This window comes from Homarus americanus, unplaced genomic scaffold, assembly GCF_018991925.1.
Source record: "Homarus americanus isolate GMGI-L3 unplaced genomic scaffold, GMGI_Hamer_2.0 scaffold48612, whole genome shotgun sequence".
In the NCBI taxonomy this organism is placed as follows: domain Eukaryota; kingdom Metazoa; phylum Arthropoda; class Malacostraca; order Decapoda; family Nephropidae; genus Homarus; species Homarus americanus.
Window position 1 is genome coordinate 181,303 of NW_024743176.1, and position 12,144 is coordinate 193,446.

Below are 12,144 nucleotides of genomic sequence, written 5' to 3' on the forward strand. Positions count from 1 at the left end.
TGGTCACTGAGTTTCCAAAGACAGGATTCTAGAGTGATGAATCTCAAGAGCCACCACAGAGATACTTGCTTGCTTACCTTCTCCACCTCACCACGTACAGTATGGTAGCCCTACGTTCACTACCACAGCAACAACAACACCACCACCACATCAACCACCACCACCACATCAACCACCACCACCACATCAACCACCACATCAACCACCACCACCAAGAACAACAATATCACCATCACCACCACCTCCATCACCACCACCACCACCACCACAAACACCACCACTACCACCACAACCCACAACAACCAGTCACAGTGCCGTATCCTTAACATACGTACTGCACCAACAACACCCATAGCCAAACAAACTACCTCCCTCTCTCATTTAAATCCTCCCAAAACTAACTTCCCCTTAAACTAAAACCAACCCACACACACACCTCTTACCCTCCCCCCCTTCAACACCACACACACCCCTTCTTAACCCCGTCTCAGTACACCTTGAGTCTCTATTTTTGGAGTGTAAATAAGCACCAACAAATCAGGCTTTATGAAAAAAGTATGCGTCGTATTCCACCTTAGGGCCCCTTGCGTAGTACCACACCACAAGGAAGTCTTCCTCCTGCTACGAGCTACACGTGATGTTTCGTGAGTACTCTAACCCCTCCTCTCTCGTCTTGAACCTAACCTTACCTCACCTTACCTCCTCCCGCCCTCCCTCCCATTGCACCCCTCCACCTTGAAGTTTGGAGGTCTTGTGCGTGTGTGAGTAGTTGGTATACTGTATATAAGCTGTATATATTATGATACCCCCCCCCCCTCCCTCCTCCTCTCCTTCCCTTCCCTCCCTCCATCTCCTCTCTCCTCCTTCCCCCTCCATCTCCCTCTCCTTCCCTTCTCCCATCTCCTCTCCTCCTTCTCCCCTCCATCTCCTCTCTCCTTCCCTCTCCCATCTCCCCCCCCCCCCCCCCTCCCCCTCCTCTTTCTCCTTCCCTCCCCTCCATCTCCCTCTCTCCTTCCCTTCCTCACTCAGCCGCCACCTTTTGGATTGTGTATGTATGTATGTATGTATGTAATATATGTATGTATGTATGTATGTATGTAATATATGTATGTATGTATGTAATATATGTATGTATGTATGTATATATGTATGTATGTATGTGTGTATGTATGTATGTATGTGTTTATTTTTTATGTACGTATGATCCTAATATAGTGTTATCTTAATAAAGCTCTATAACTCTTCAGGGTCTCTGGCTAATATCACTATAGAGTTTTGAACCACCAAGCCTTATAATTAGACTTACCTGTATTAGACCATTTTATTATCAACTAAATCACTTATCTCTGAATTTATTAACAGGTTTCAGGTCAACAAAAGAAGGCATTCGAGTCAGACGTAAAAAATATCAATAAATAAACATGATAATAAATAGTATATTATTTAGTACCAGGGAACTATATCCATCTTGCCCAATTAATTACTATATTTTGTCAGGATATTATTTTGCTATTTCCTATTTCGTTAATATTTTTTGGTCGTGTGTGAAGGAGCTAATGGGCAAATTTCAAACTCATTTCTAAAGTCTTTGTAGTTAAGAAATTTTACTGTGGGGATTCAGATTTTTTTTTCCTACCTTCGTCCATTACTTTTGTGAGCGCTCATGACTCGGGTCTTCCTCTGTACTGGAGAAGAAAAATGTCCCTCTGGATAATTGATAAAGGCTTGTGAAACGAGACGCGAGATCTTTTATGACTGTTGGTGGTAGGGGTGGGGGTGGGGATTGGGGTATAAGTAAGGAGTAGGGTGGGGGTAGGAGTAGGAGAATGAGGGTAGGGGTAGAGTAGCGTAGGGTAGAGTAGAGTGTAGGGTAGGGGTAGGGGAGGGGGGTGGGAGTAGGGTAGGAGTGGGGTAGAGGTGGGGTGGAGTAGAGTAGGAGTAGGGTAGGGGTAGGGGTAGGGAGTAGGGTAGGAGTGGGAGTAGGTAGCGTGGGGTTGGGAGGGTAGGGTAGGGAGTAGGGTAGGGTAGGGTAGGGTAGAGTAGAGTAGAGTAGGGTAGGGTAGGGTGGGGTTGGGTTGGGGTGGGGTGGGGGTGGGGTAGATGTAGAGTGGTAGGGTAGGGTGGGTAGGGTAGGGTAGAGAAGGGAGTGGGGGTGTAGGCTAGGGTAGGGTAGGGGTAGAGTAGAGTAGGGTAAGGTAGGGTGGGGGTGGGAGAGGGTGAGGGTAGAGATTAAAGAGTGAGAAGTGGGGTAGGAGTAGGGAGGGTGGGGTAGAGTAGCGTAGGGTTGGGTAGGGTAGAAGGGGTAGGGTGGGGTGGGGTGGGGTGGGGTAGGGGCAGAGTTGGGTAGGGGTAGGGTGGGGTGGTAGAGTAGGGTAGGGTAAGGGGTGGGGTAGGGTAGGGGTGGGGGTGGGGTGGGAGTGGGATGGGGTAGGGTTGGTGGGGTGGGGTGGGCAGGTTGGGTGGGGAGCCTGGGAGTTGGGTAGGGGTGGGGTGGGGTGGGGGTGGGGTAGAGATTGGGGTGGGGTGGGGTGGGAGTGGAGTGGGTAGGGTGGGGTGGGGTGGGGTAGGGTGGGGTGGGGTGAGATTGGGGTTGGGTGGGGTGTGGGGTGGCGTGGGGTGGTGGGGTGGGGTGGGGTGGGGTGGCATAGGGGGTAGGGTGGGGTGGAGAAGGAGGGTAGGGGTAAAGGTAGAGTAAGGTGGGGTGGGGTGGGGGTGGGGTGGGGTAGGGTGGGCAGAGTTGGTTGGGGTGAGAGAAGGGTGGGGTGGGGTAGCGTAGGGTGGGGTGGCGTAGGGTGGGGTAGGGTGTAGGGTGTTAGGGTGGGGAGTAGGGTTGGGTGGGGTGGGGTAGGGTGGGGGTTAGGGTAGGGTGGGGCAGAGTTGGGTGGGGTAGAGCAGGGTAGGGATGGGATACTAGGGTAGGGGTGGGGTGGGGATTGGGTAGGGTGGGGAATGGTGGGGTGGGGTTGGGGTAGCGTGGGGTGGGGGTGGGGGTGGGGAAGGGGTGGGGTGGGGTGGGGAAGGGGGTAGGGTGGGGTCGGGTGGGGTGGGGTGGGGAGTTGGGTGGGGGTGGGGGTGGGGTGGGGTGAGAGAGGGGTGGGGTGGGGTGGGGTGGGGTGGGTTGGAGTGGGGTTGGGTGGGGTAGGGGTTGGGTGGGGTGGGGGTGGGGTGGGGTAGGGGTGGGGGTGGGGTGGGGTTGGGGTAGGGTTTGGGGTGGGGTGAGATTGAGGGTAGAGAAGGGGTGGTAGGGTGGGGGTAGGGTAGGGTAGGGGTAGGGTAGGAGTTGGGTGGGGTGGGAAGGGGTGGGGGTTAGGGGTAGGGTGGGGGTGGCGTAGGGTGGGGTGGTGGGGTAGAAGGGTGGGGTAGGAGTAGGGGTGGCGTTAGGTGGGGTAGGGTGGGGAAGGGGTGTAGAGTGGGGTAGGGGTAGCGTAGGGTTGGGTGGGGTAGAGGGTGGGGTAGGGTAGGGGTAGGGTAGGTTTGGGGTAGGGTAGGGTGGGGCAGGGTAGGAAGGGTTGGGTAGAGTAGCGTAGGGTAGGGTGGGGTAGGGTAGGGTGGGGTAGAGTAGCGTAGGGTTGGGTAGGGTGGGGTAGGGTGGGGTAGAGTACAGAAGGTGGGTAGGGTGGGGTTAGAGTACAGAAGGTAGGGTTGGGTGAGGGTAGGAGCAGGCTATGGCAGGGGTGTGGACTGAAGATCTTTCCAGCCGTGTATGTGGGTAGGGGGTGGTGGTCTTAAAAGTGGCTCTTGGGGTGAATGGGTTGAGGTCTTTAGATAAGGTCTTGTGAGGGCTGGTCTTGAGGGAGTTGAGGAGGGGCTAGGTGGGAGGGGAGGGAGGGTGGGTGGTAGGTTAGGTTGTAGTGAGAGAGAGAAGACAACAGTTAAGTGTCTCCAAGAAAGCAAAATACAAATGAGATTAAAAGATCAATATTTGTAATGGAAGGAAAAAATCTTCCTGTAAAGTGTAACACGTGTTAAGGCGTGAAGGAACTCTACAGGTGTGTTAAGGATCGGTGGACGCCATAAAACACTACTTAAAGGTGCTGGGCGTGTAGGAAGGAAGGAAGGAAGGAGGGATGGAAGGAGGGAAGGAAGGAAGGAGGGAAGGAAGGCTGTGTGACTCCCCCAAAGATGTGTTTTAATGGTGGACACTAAAAGACGAGGGTGAGCTGATGGTGAAGTAAACACCGTCATTGAAGGTGTGGTTAGCCAGGTGAGGGAAGGCAACACACCTGGACCAAGGACTGGGAGGTAGTGAAGGGAGGGAAGGAAGAAGGAAGGAAGGAAGGAAGGAGTGAGGAGGAGGAGGTAGGGAACACACCTGGACCAAGGACTGGGAGGTAGTGAAGGGAGGGAAGGAAGGAAGGAAGGAAGGAAGGAAGGAGTGAGGAGGAGGTGGAAACACACACCTGGACCAAGGACTGGGAGGTAGTGAAGGGAGGGAAGGAAGAAGGAAGGAAGGAAGGAAGAAGTGAGGGGAGGAGGTAGGGAACACAACTGGACCAAGGACTGGGAGGTAGTAAAGGGAGGGAAGGGAAGAAGGAAGGAAGGAAGGAAGGAAGGGTGAGGAGGAGGTAGGGAACACACCTGGACCAAGGACTGGGAGGTAGTAAGGGAGGGAAAGGAAGAAGGAAGGAAGGAAGGAAGGAGTGAGGAGGAGGGTGAGAACACACCTGGACCAAGGACTGAGGAGGTAGTAAAAGGGAGGGAAGGAAAGAAGGAAGGGAAGGTGAGGAGGATGTAGGAACACAACTGGCTCCTCCTCCCTCTCACTACCCACCCATCATCTCTACAACACCGGGAACTAAATGTAATCAACGTAATGGAACCTGTTTTTAGTATTATTATCTCTCCCCCAAGTTCACATACAGTCGCCGGCCCTTAATTTCACTTTTATTTAACCGGGGAAAATATTGTCATTAAATCCGTCAAATAAAAGTCAAAAAAAATCCACCTGTCTCCAGCGGCCATGATGAGGTGTTTGGATGGCTGGGAAATCGCTGAAGGATTTTGAAAGGGGTGTTATAAAGGGAGGTAAGGGGGAGGAAGAAAGAGGGAGAAGAAGGGTACAACAGTCACCTCTTGCTTCCATTGTCACTTCACTTCTCACTTCAATATCATTACCGATTATATTGTAGATGAAGGTGACGGATTAGAATGAGGATTAGCAACAGTACAGAGGATTTAGATTAGGATGAAGGATTAGGAACAGACATAGAGGCCTAATCACCTCGTTATTAAGGTGTGATGGCTTAGTGGTGTTATGGAGGGAGTTTATAGCTAGTTTTAGAAGTTATTGATAGTAGTTTGTAGAATGGTGTGTGTGTGTGTGTGTGTGTGTGTGTGTGTGTGTGTGTGTGTGTGTGTGTGTGTGTGGGGTGGGAGGGAGAAAGATGAGTGTGTGTGTGTGTGTGTGTGTGTGTGGGTGGGGGGTGAGAGGAGATGAGTGTGTGTGTGTGTGTGTGTGTGTGTGTGTGTGTGTGTGTGTGTGTGTGTGTGTGGAGTGGGGGGGGTGAGAGGGAGAAGATGAGTGTGTGTGTGTGTGTGTGTGTGGAGTGGGGGGGGTGAGAGGGAGAAAGATGAGTGTGTGTGTGTGGAGTGGGGGTGAGAGGGAGAAAGATGAGTGTGTGTGTGTGTGGAGTGGGGTGAGAGGAGAAAGATGAGTGTGTGTGTGTGGAGTGGGGGTGAGAGGGAGAAAGATGAGTGTGTGTGTGTGTGTGGGGGTGGGGGGTGAGAGGAAAAGAATGAGTGTGTGTGTGTGTGGGTGGGGGTGAGAGGGAGAAAGATGAGTGTGTGTGTGTGTGTGGAGTGGGGGTGAGGGAGAAAGATGAGTGTGTGTGTGTGGAGTGGGGGGTGAGAGGGAGAAAGATGAGTGTGTGTGTGTGGAGTGGGGGGTGAGAGGGAGAAAGATGAGTGTGTGTGTGTGTGTGGAGTGGGGTGAGAGGAGAAAGATGAGTGTGTGTGTGTGTGGGTGGGGGGTGAGAGGGGAGAAAGATAGTGTGTGTGTGTGTGGAGTGGGGGTGAGAGGGAGAAAGATGAGTGTGTGTGTGTGGGTGGGGGTGGGAGGGGAGAAAGATGAGGTGTGTGTGTGTGTGTGTGTGGAGTGGGGGGTGAGAGGGAGAAGATGAGTGTGTGTGTGTGTGGAGTGGGGGTGAGGAGGAGAAAGATGTGTGTGTGTGTGTGTGTGGAGTGGGGTGGAGAGGGAGAAAGATGGGTGTGTGTGTGTGTGTGTGGAGTGGGGGTGAGGGAGAAAGATGAGTGTGTGTGTGTGTGTGTGTGGAGTGGGGGGTGAGAGGGAGAAAGATGAGGTGTGTGTGTGTGGGTGGGGGTGAGGGAGAAAGATGAGTGTGTGTGTGTGGGTGGGGGTGAGAGGGAGAAAGATGAGTGTGTGTGTGTGTGGGTGGGGGTGAGAGGGAGAAAGATGAGGTGTGTGTGTGTGTAGGTGGGGGTGAGAGGGAGAAAGATGAGTGTGTGTGTGTGTGTGGAGTGGGGGGTGAGAGGGAGAAAGATGAGTGTGTGTGTGTGTGTGGGTGGGGGTGAGAGGGAGAAAGATGAGTGGGCGTGTGTGTGTGGAGTGGGGGTGAGAGGGAGAAAGATGAGTGGGCGTGTGTGGGAGTGGGGGTGAGAGGGTCTGGAGGTGTGTCTGTCTGTCAGTCTCTTTATATAAGACTCTCTAACGTTTTTCTATAATAAATAACTAAATATTTATCAGTATTTTCATAATTATATATTCCTTATCGGTCCAATTATCAAGTTCATTATCAATTATCATAGTCGATGGTGGTGCGGTAGTTAGGTGTGTGTGTGTGTGTGTGTGTGTGTGTGTGTGTGTGTGTGTGTGTGTGTGTGTGTGTGTGTGTGTGTTAGTCGATGGTGGGAGTAGGTGTGTGTGTGTGGGTGTGTGTGTGTGTGTTAGTCGATGGTGGTGCAGTAGTTAGGTGTGTGTGTGTGTGTGTGTGTGTTAGTCGATGGTGGTGCAGTAGTTAGGTGTGTGTGTGTGTGTGTGTGTGTGTGTGTGTGTGTGTGTGTTAGTCGATGGTGGTGCGTAGTTAGGTGTGTGTGTGTGTGTGTGTGTGTGTGTGTGTGTTAGTCGATGTGGTGCAGTAGTTATGTGTGTGTGCGTGTGTGTGTGTGTGTGTGTGTGTGTGTGTATGTATGTATGTATGTATGTATGTATGTACAATCCAATACTGCTTTTGCATGACTTAATAAATAGTTTGGCCAAATCATCTCAAGTCTTCCATAAATAATCCTTTAACACGTAATAAATGCATCTTAAACATCTAACTTTTATATATATATATTTTTTATCTTTTCTCTACACAATAAATAGAGAAATTAATTGTTTTAATAATTTTTGTATGTTGTAAAAATTTTTCGTTTAAATGTACTTTGCATGGGCATCTTGGATCAATAATTGCATTTTTTTTAGTAATGAAGAAATATTTACTGCATCTTGGTGTGTGTGTGTGTGTGTGTGTGTGTGTGTGTGTATTTATAAGGACAATATTAGTTGTTTTCCTTCATAGGTTTACCTGGGTAATGTTTTCTCGTACAGGTGAGTATAACTTTAATCTCTTCTTCAATATATTTATCGCCATGATTTATAATTTATTCATATATATTATTATTATTTTTTTGCTGTTTATATTAGTTCTATAATTCAGTCCTATAACACAATGATATAATTATAGGAATGATTAATCTATGTCTTTCGTGAATTTATTATTATTATTATTATTATTATTATTATTATTATTATTATTATTATTATTATTATTATTATTATTATTATTATTATTTTTATTATTATTATTATTATTATTATTATTATTTATCTTCTTCTCTCTCTCTCTCTCTCTCCCCCCCCCCCCCCCTCTCTCTCTTAACGTATTTCTGACACCTTATTTCCCCTTAAATACGCTGACATCGTATTTTATAAATCTTTTCCTTATTACTTCGACAAATTAACTAAAATTCCGTATTTCTTTTAATTCTTACTTAGCATTCATTTATATCGGTTATATAATTATGTAGTGAATATAACATCAATCTTATTTAATTTTCTTATTCATTAATGTATAATAAATATGTATAATTAGTACTTTATTTTTGTCCAATTTTATTTTTTTCATTTTTATTCATATTTTGTACATAATTTTTTGCATATGCTCTTCAATAAATAGTTAATGTAAGTATTTTTTCTCCATTAAATATTCATCTTTATCTTTCATTATTCTCTATCTTCTTTCTATCTGTATTTTTTAATTTATTCTAAGATTTTTAATTTATTCTAAGCTTTTTAATCTATTCTAAGCTTTCTTAATTTATTCTAAGCTTTTTAATCTATTCTAAGCTTTTTTAATTTATTCTTTTTTTTTCTTTTACAATTTTTCTAAGCTTTTTAATCTATTCTAAGCTTTTTAATTTATTCTAAGCTTTTTTAATTTATTCTAACTTTTTACTTTATTTGTTAAGGTAAACGTTAACATAATACTAATTTACTTTTCTTCACTTTTTTGTAGTTTTTGTGAAAGTAAAATATTATAAAACTAAAAATAATGAAAACAAATAAAAAATTAATAAAAATATACAAATTAAAAAAAAATATTTAAAAGTAATAATAAAAATTAATTAAAACTATTTACATCAATTATTTCTCTCTCTCTCTCTCTCTCTCTCTCTCTCTCTCTCTCTCTCTCTCTTTAATATTTATTGTCTCGTGTTTTTATCTGTCTGTTATTTCCATTTGTTTCTTTGTTTTAACGGTAATTTATTTTATTCTCTTGTATCTCAAAGTTAATAGAATGTTCAATCATCAGTCCTGTTATCTCTCACTTGTCTCCTGTTATCTCTCACTTGTGTCCTGTTATCTCTCACTTGTGTCCTGTTATCTCTCATTTGTCTCTGTTATCTCTCACTTGTGTCCTGTTATCTCTCACTTGTGTCCTGTTATCTCTCACTTGTGTCCTGTTATCTCTCACTTGTGTCCTGTTATCTCTCACTTGTGTCCTGTTATCTCTCACTTGTGTCCTGTTATCTCTCACTTGTGTCCTGTTATCTCTCCTTGTGTCCTGTTATCTCTCACTTGTCCTGTTATCTCTCACTTGTGTCCTGTTATCTCTCACTTGTGTCCTGTTATCTCTCACTTGTGTCCTGTTATCTCTCACTTGTGTCCTGTTATCTCTCACTTGTCCTGTTATCTCTCCTTGTGTCCTGTTATCTCTCACTTGTGTCCTGTTATCTCTCCTTGTGTCCTGTTATCTCTCACTTGTGTCCTGTTATCTCTCACTTGTGTCAGGTTATCTCTCACTTGTGTCCTGTTATCTCTCACTTGTGTCCTGTTATCTCACTTGTGTCCTGTTATCTCTCACTTGTGTCTGTATCCCTGTTATCTCTCACTTGTGTCATATCTCTCACTTGTGTCAGTTATCTCTCACTTGTGTCCTGTTATCTCTCCTTGTGTCCTGTTATCTCTCACTTGTGTCCTGTTATCTCTCACTTGTGTCCTGTTATCTCACTTGTGTCCTGTTATCTCTCACTTGTGTCCTGTTATCTCTCACTTGTGTCCTGTTTCTCTCACTTGTGTCCTGTTATCTCTCACTTGTGTCCTGTTATCTCTCACTTGTGTCCTGTTATCTCTCACTTGTGTCCTGTTATCTCTCACTTGTGTCCTGTTATCTCTACTTGTGTCCTGTTATCTCTCACTTGTGTCCTGTTATCTCTCACTTGTGTCCTGTTATCTCTCACTTGTGTCCTGTTATCTCTCACTTGTGTCCTGTTATCTCTCACTTGTGTCCTGTTATCTCTCACTTGGCCTTGTTATCTCTCACTTGTGTCCTGTTATCTCTCACTTGTGTCCTGTTATCTCTCACTTGTGTCCTGTTATCTCTCACTTGTGTCCTGTTATCTCTACTTGTCAGGTTATCTCTCACTTGTGTCCTGTTATCTCTCACTTGTGTCCTGTTATCTCTCACTTGTGTCCTGTTATCTCACTTGTGTCCTGTTATCTCTCACTTGTGTCCTGTTATCTCTCACTTGTGTCCTGTTATCTCTCACTTGTGTCCTGTTATCTCTCATTTGTGTCCTGTTATCTCTCACTTGTGTCAGGTTATCTCTCACTTGTGTCCTGTTATCTCTCACTTGTGTCCTGTTATCTCTCACTTGTGTCCTGTTATCTCTCACTTGTGTCCTGTTATCTCTCACTTGTGTCCTGTTATCTCTCTTGTGTCCTGTTATCTCTCACTTGTCTCTGTTATCTCTCACTTGTGTCCTGTTATCTCTCAATTGTGTCCTGTTATCTCTCACTTGTGTCTCTGTTATCTCTCACTTGTCCTGTTATCTCTCACTTGTGTCAGGTTATCTCTCACTTGTGTCCTGTTATCTCTCACTTGTGTCCTGTTATCTCTCACTTGTGTCTCTGTTATCTCTCACTTGTGTCCTGTTCTCTCACTTGTGTCCTGTATCTCTACTTGTCTGTTATCTCTCCTGTGTACCATGTCCTGTTCTCTCCTTGTGTCTTTCTCTCACTTGTGTCCTGTTATCTCTCACTTGTGTCCTGTTATCTCTCACTTTGTCTCTGTTATCTCTCTTGTGTCCTGTTATCTCAATTGTCCTGTTATCTCTCACTTGTGTCTCTGTTATCTCACTTGTCCTGTTATCTCTCACTTGTGTCCTGTTATCTCTCACTTGTGTCCTGTTATCTCTCACTTGTGTCCTGTTATCTCTCATTTGTCTCTGTTATCTCTCACTTGTGTCCTGTTATCTCTCACTTGTGTCCTGTTATCTCTCATTTGTCTCTGTTATCTCTCACTTGTGTCCTGTTATCTCTCACTTGTGTCCTGTTATCTCTCACTTGTCTCTGTTATCTCTCACTTGTGTCCTGTTATCTCTCACTTGTGTCCTGTTATCTCTCACTTGTGTCCTGTTATCTCTCACTTGTGTCCTGTTATCTCTCTCACTTGTGTCCTGTTATCTCTCACTTGTGTCCTGTTATCTCTCACTTGTGTCCTGTTATCTCTCAATTGTGTCCTATTATCTCTCACTTGTGTCCTGTTATCTCTCATCAGTCCTGTTATCTCTCACTTGTGTCCTGTTATCTCTCACTTGTCTCTGTATCTCTCACTTGTCTCTGTTATCTCTCACTTATCTCTGTTATCTCTCACTTATCTCTGTTATCTCTCACCTTAACAGATTATATAAACCCAATAATTATCTTTTTATCTCAGTAACTAATTCATGGTTTATCTTTCCCCCCTCTCTCTCTAGCAAACCCGGAGGAACCTGGATGCTGTGCTATTATATTAACCATCGCTTCTTATCTTCTCATCTTCGCCACTTTCCCCTTCTCATTATGCATGTGTATCAAGGTAAGTCTGTGTTGGTTAGGTTAAGTTTGGTTTATTTTTTAGTCAGATCACGCCTCTATGTATACTTTCAATACGGGTGAATTTTTATGTGTTTTAGTTTTTTAATTTACCTGAATCATTTAAATAAACTTGAGGACAATGAGCTAAAAACTATATATTTATTCCTCTCTGGCAAAATAAACCGAACACAACCCCACTTTAAGAACGAGGTTTACTCTCTAAATCAGGTTTATATTGTCAATCCTAAAACATTGTTGTGGAGATGAATCATATTTCCAGTTTAGGATAATAATTGACTCGCTAGATTCAGGAGTTTTAAGACATTGATTCTGATTCTTTAATAAAACACGAGATTCTTGTTTTATCCACACCAATGTATTTTCAATATAACCTTATTTTCCTCACTATTTCTATAAGTGTATATACAAATTTTATAAAGAGTCATATACCGTGATATACAGAGGCGTGAATTGATATATAAAATAAGTTCTTGTATACATATAAAGTTTATTATATACGTGTGTGTGTTTATATAAAATGTAATTCCTATAAGATGCTTCTATATATCATCTCGGCTCAAGGTAAGTCACTATGTATAAGATTATTATATGAAACGTTGGTGTGTTATAGGAATTATTATAATGTTATGTACTTTATGTAAGGTGTTGAAGTCGTTTATATAGATGGTTAAAAAATCGACACTTTGGAAATAAAAAAAAAAAAATATTACTTACACGTTATCTTGTTTCTATATATATATGATGTTATTCATATAAATTACTAA

The 12,144-nt window shown here is 44.4% G+C and overlaps 1 long non-coding RNA gene across 1 annotated transcript; it reads left to right on the forward strand.

Annotated features, from left to right (window-relative positions):
* Positions 1–207: 207 nt before the first annotated feature.
* LOC121877121 lies at positions 208–11,363 on the forward strand. Its single transcript, XR_006090896.1, has 2 exons — positions 208–644; positions 11,260–11,363. It is a non-coding gene; the product is annotated as an uncharacterized LOC121877121 (long non-coding RNA).
* Positions 11,364–12,144: the final 781 nt, after the last annotated feature.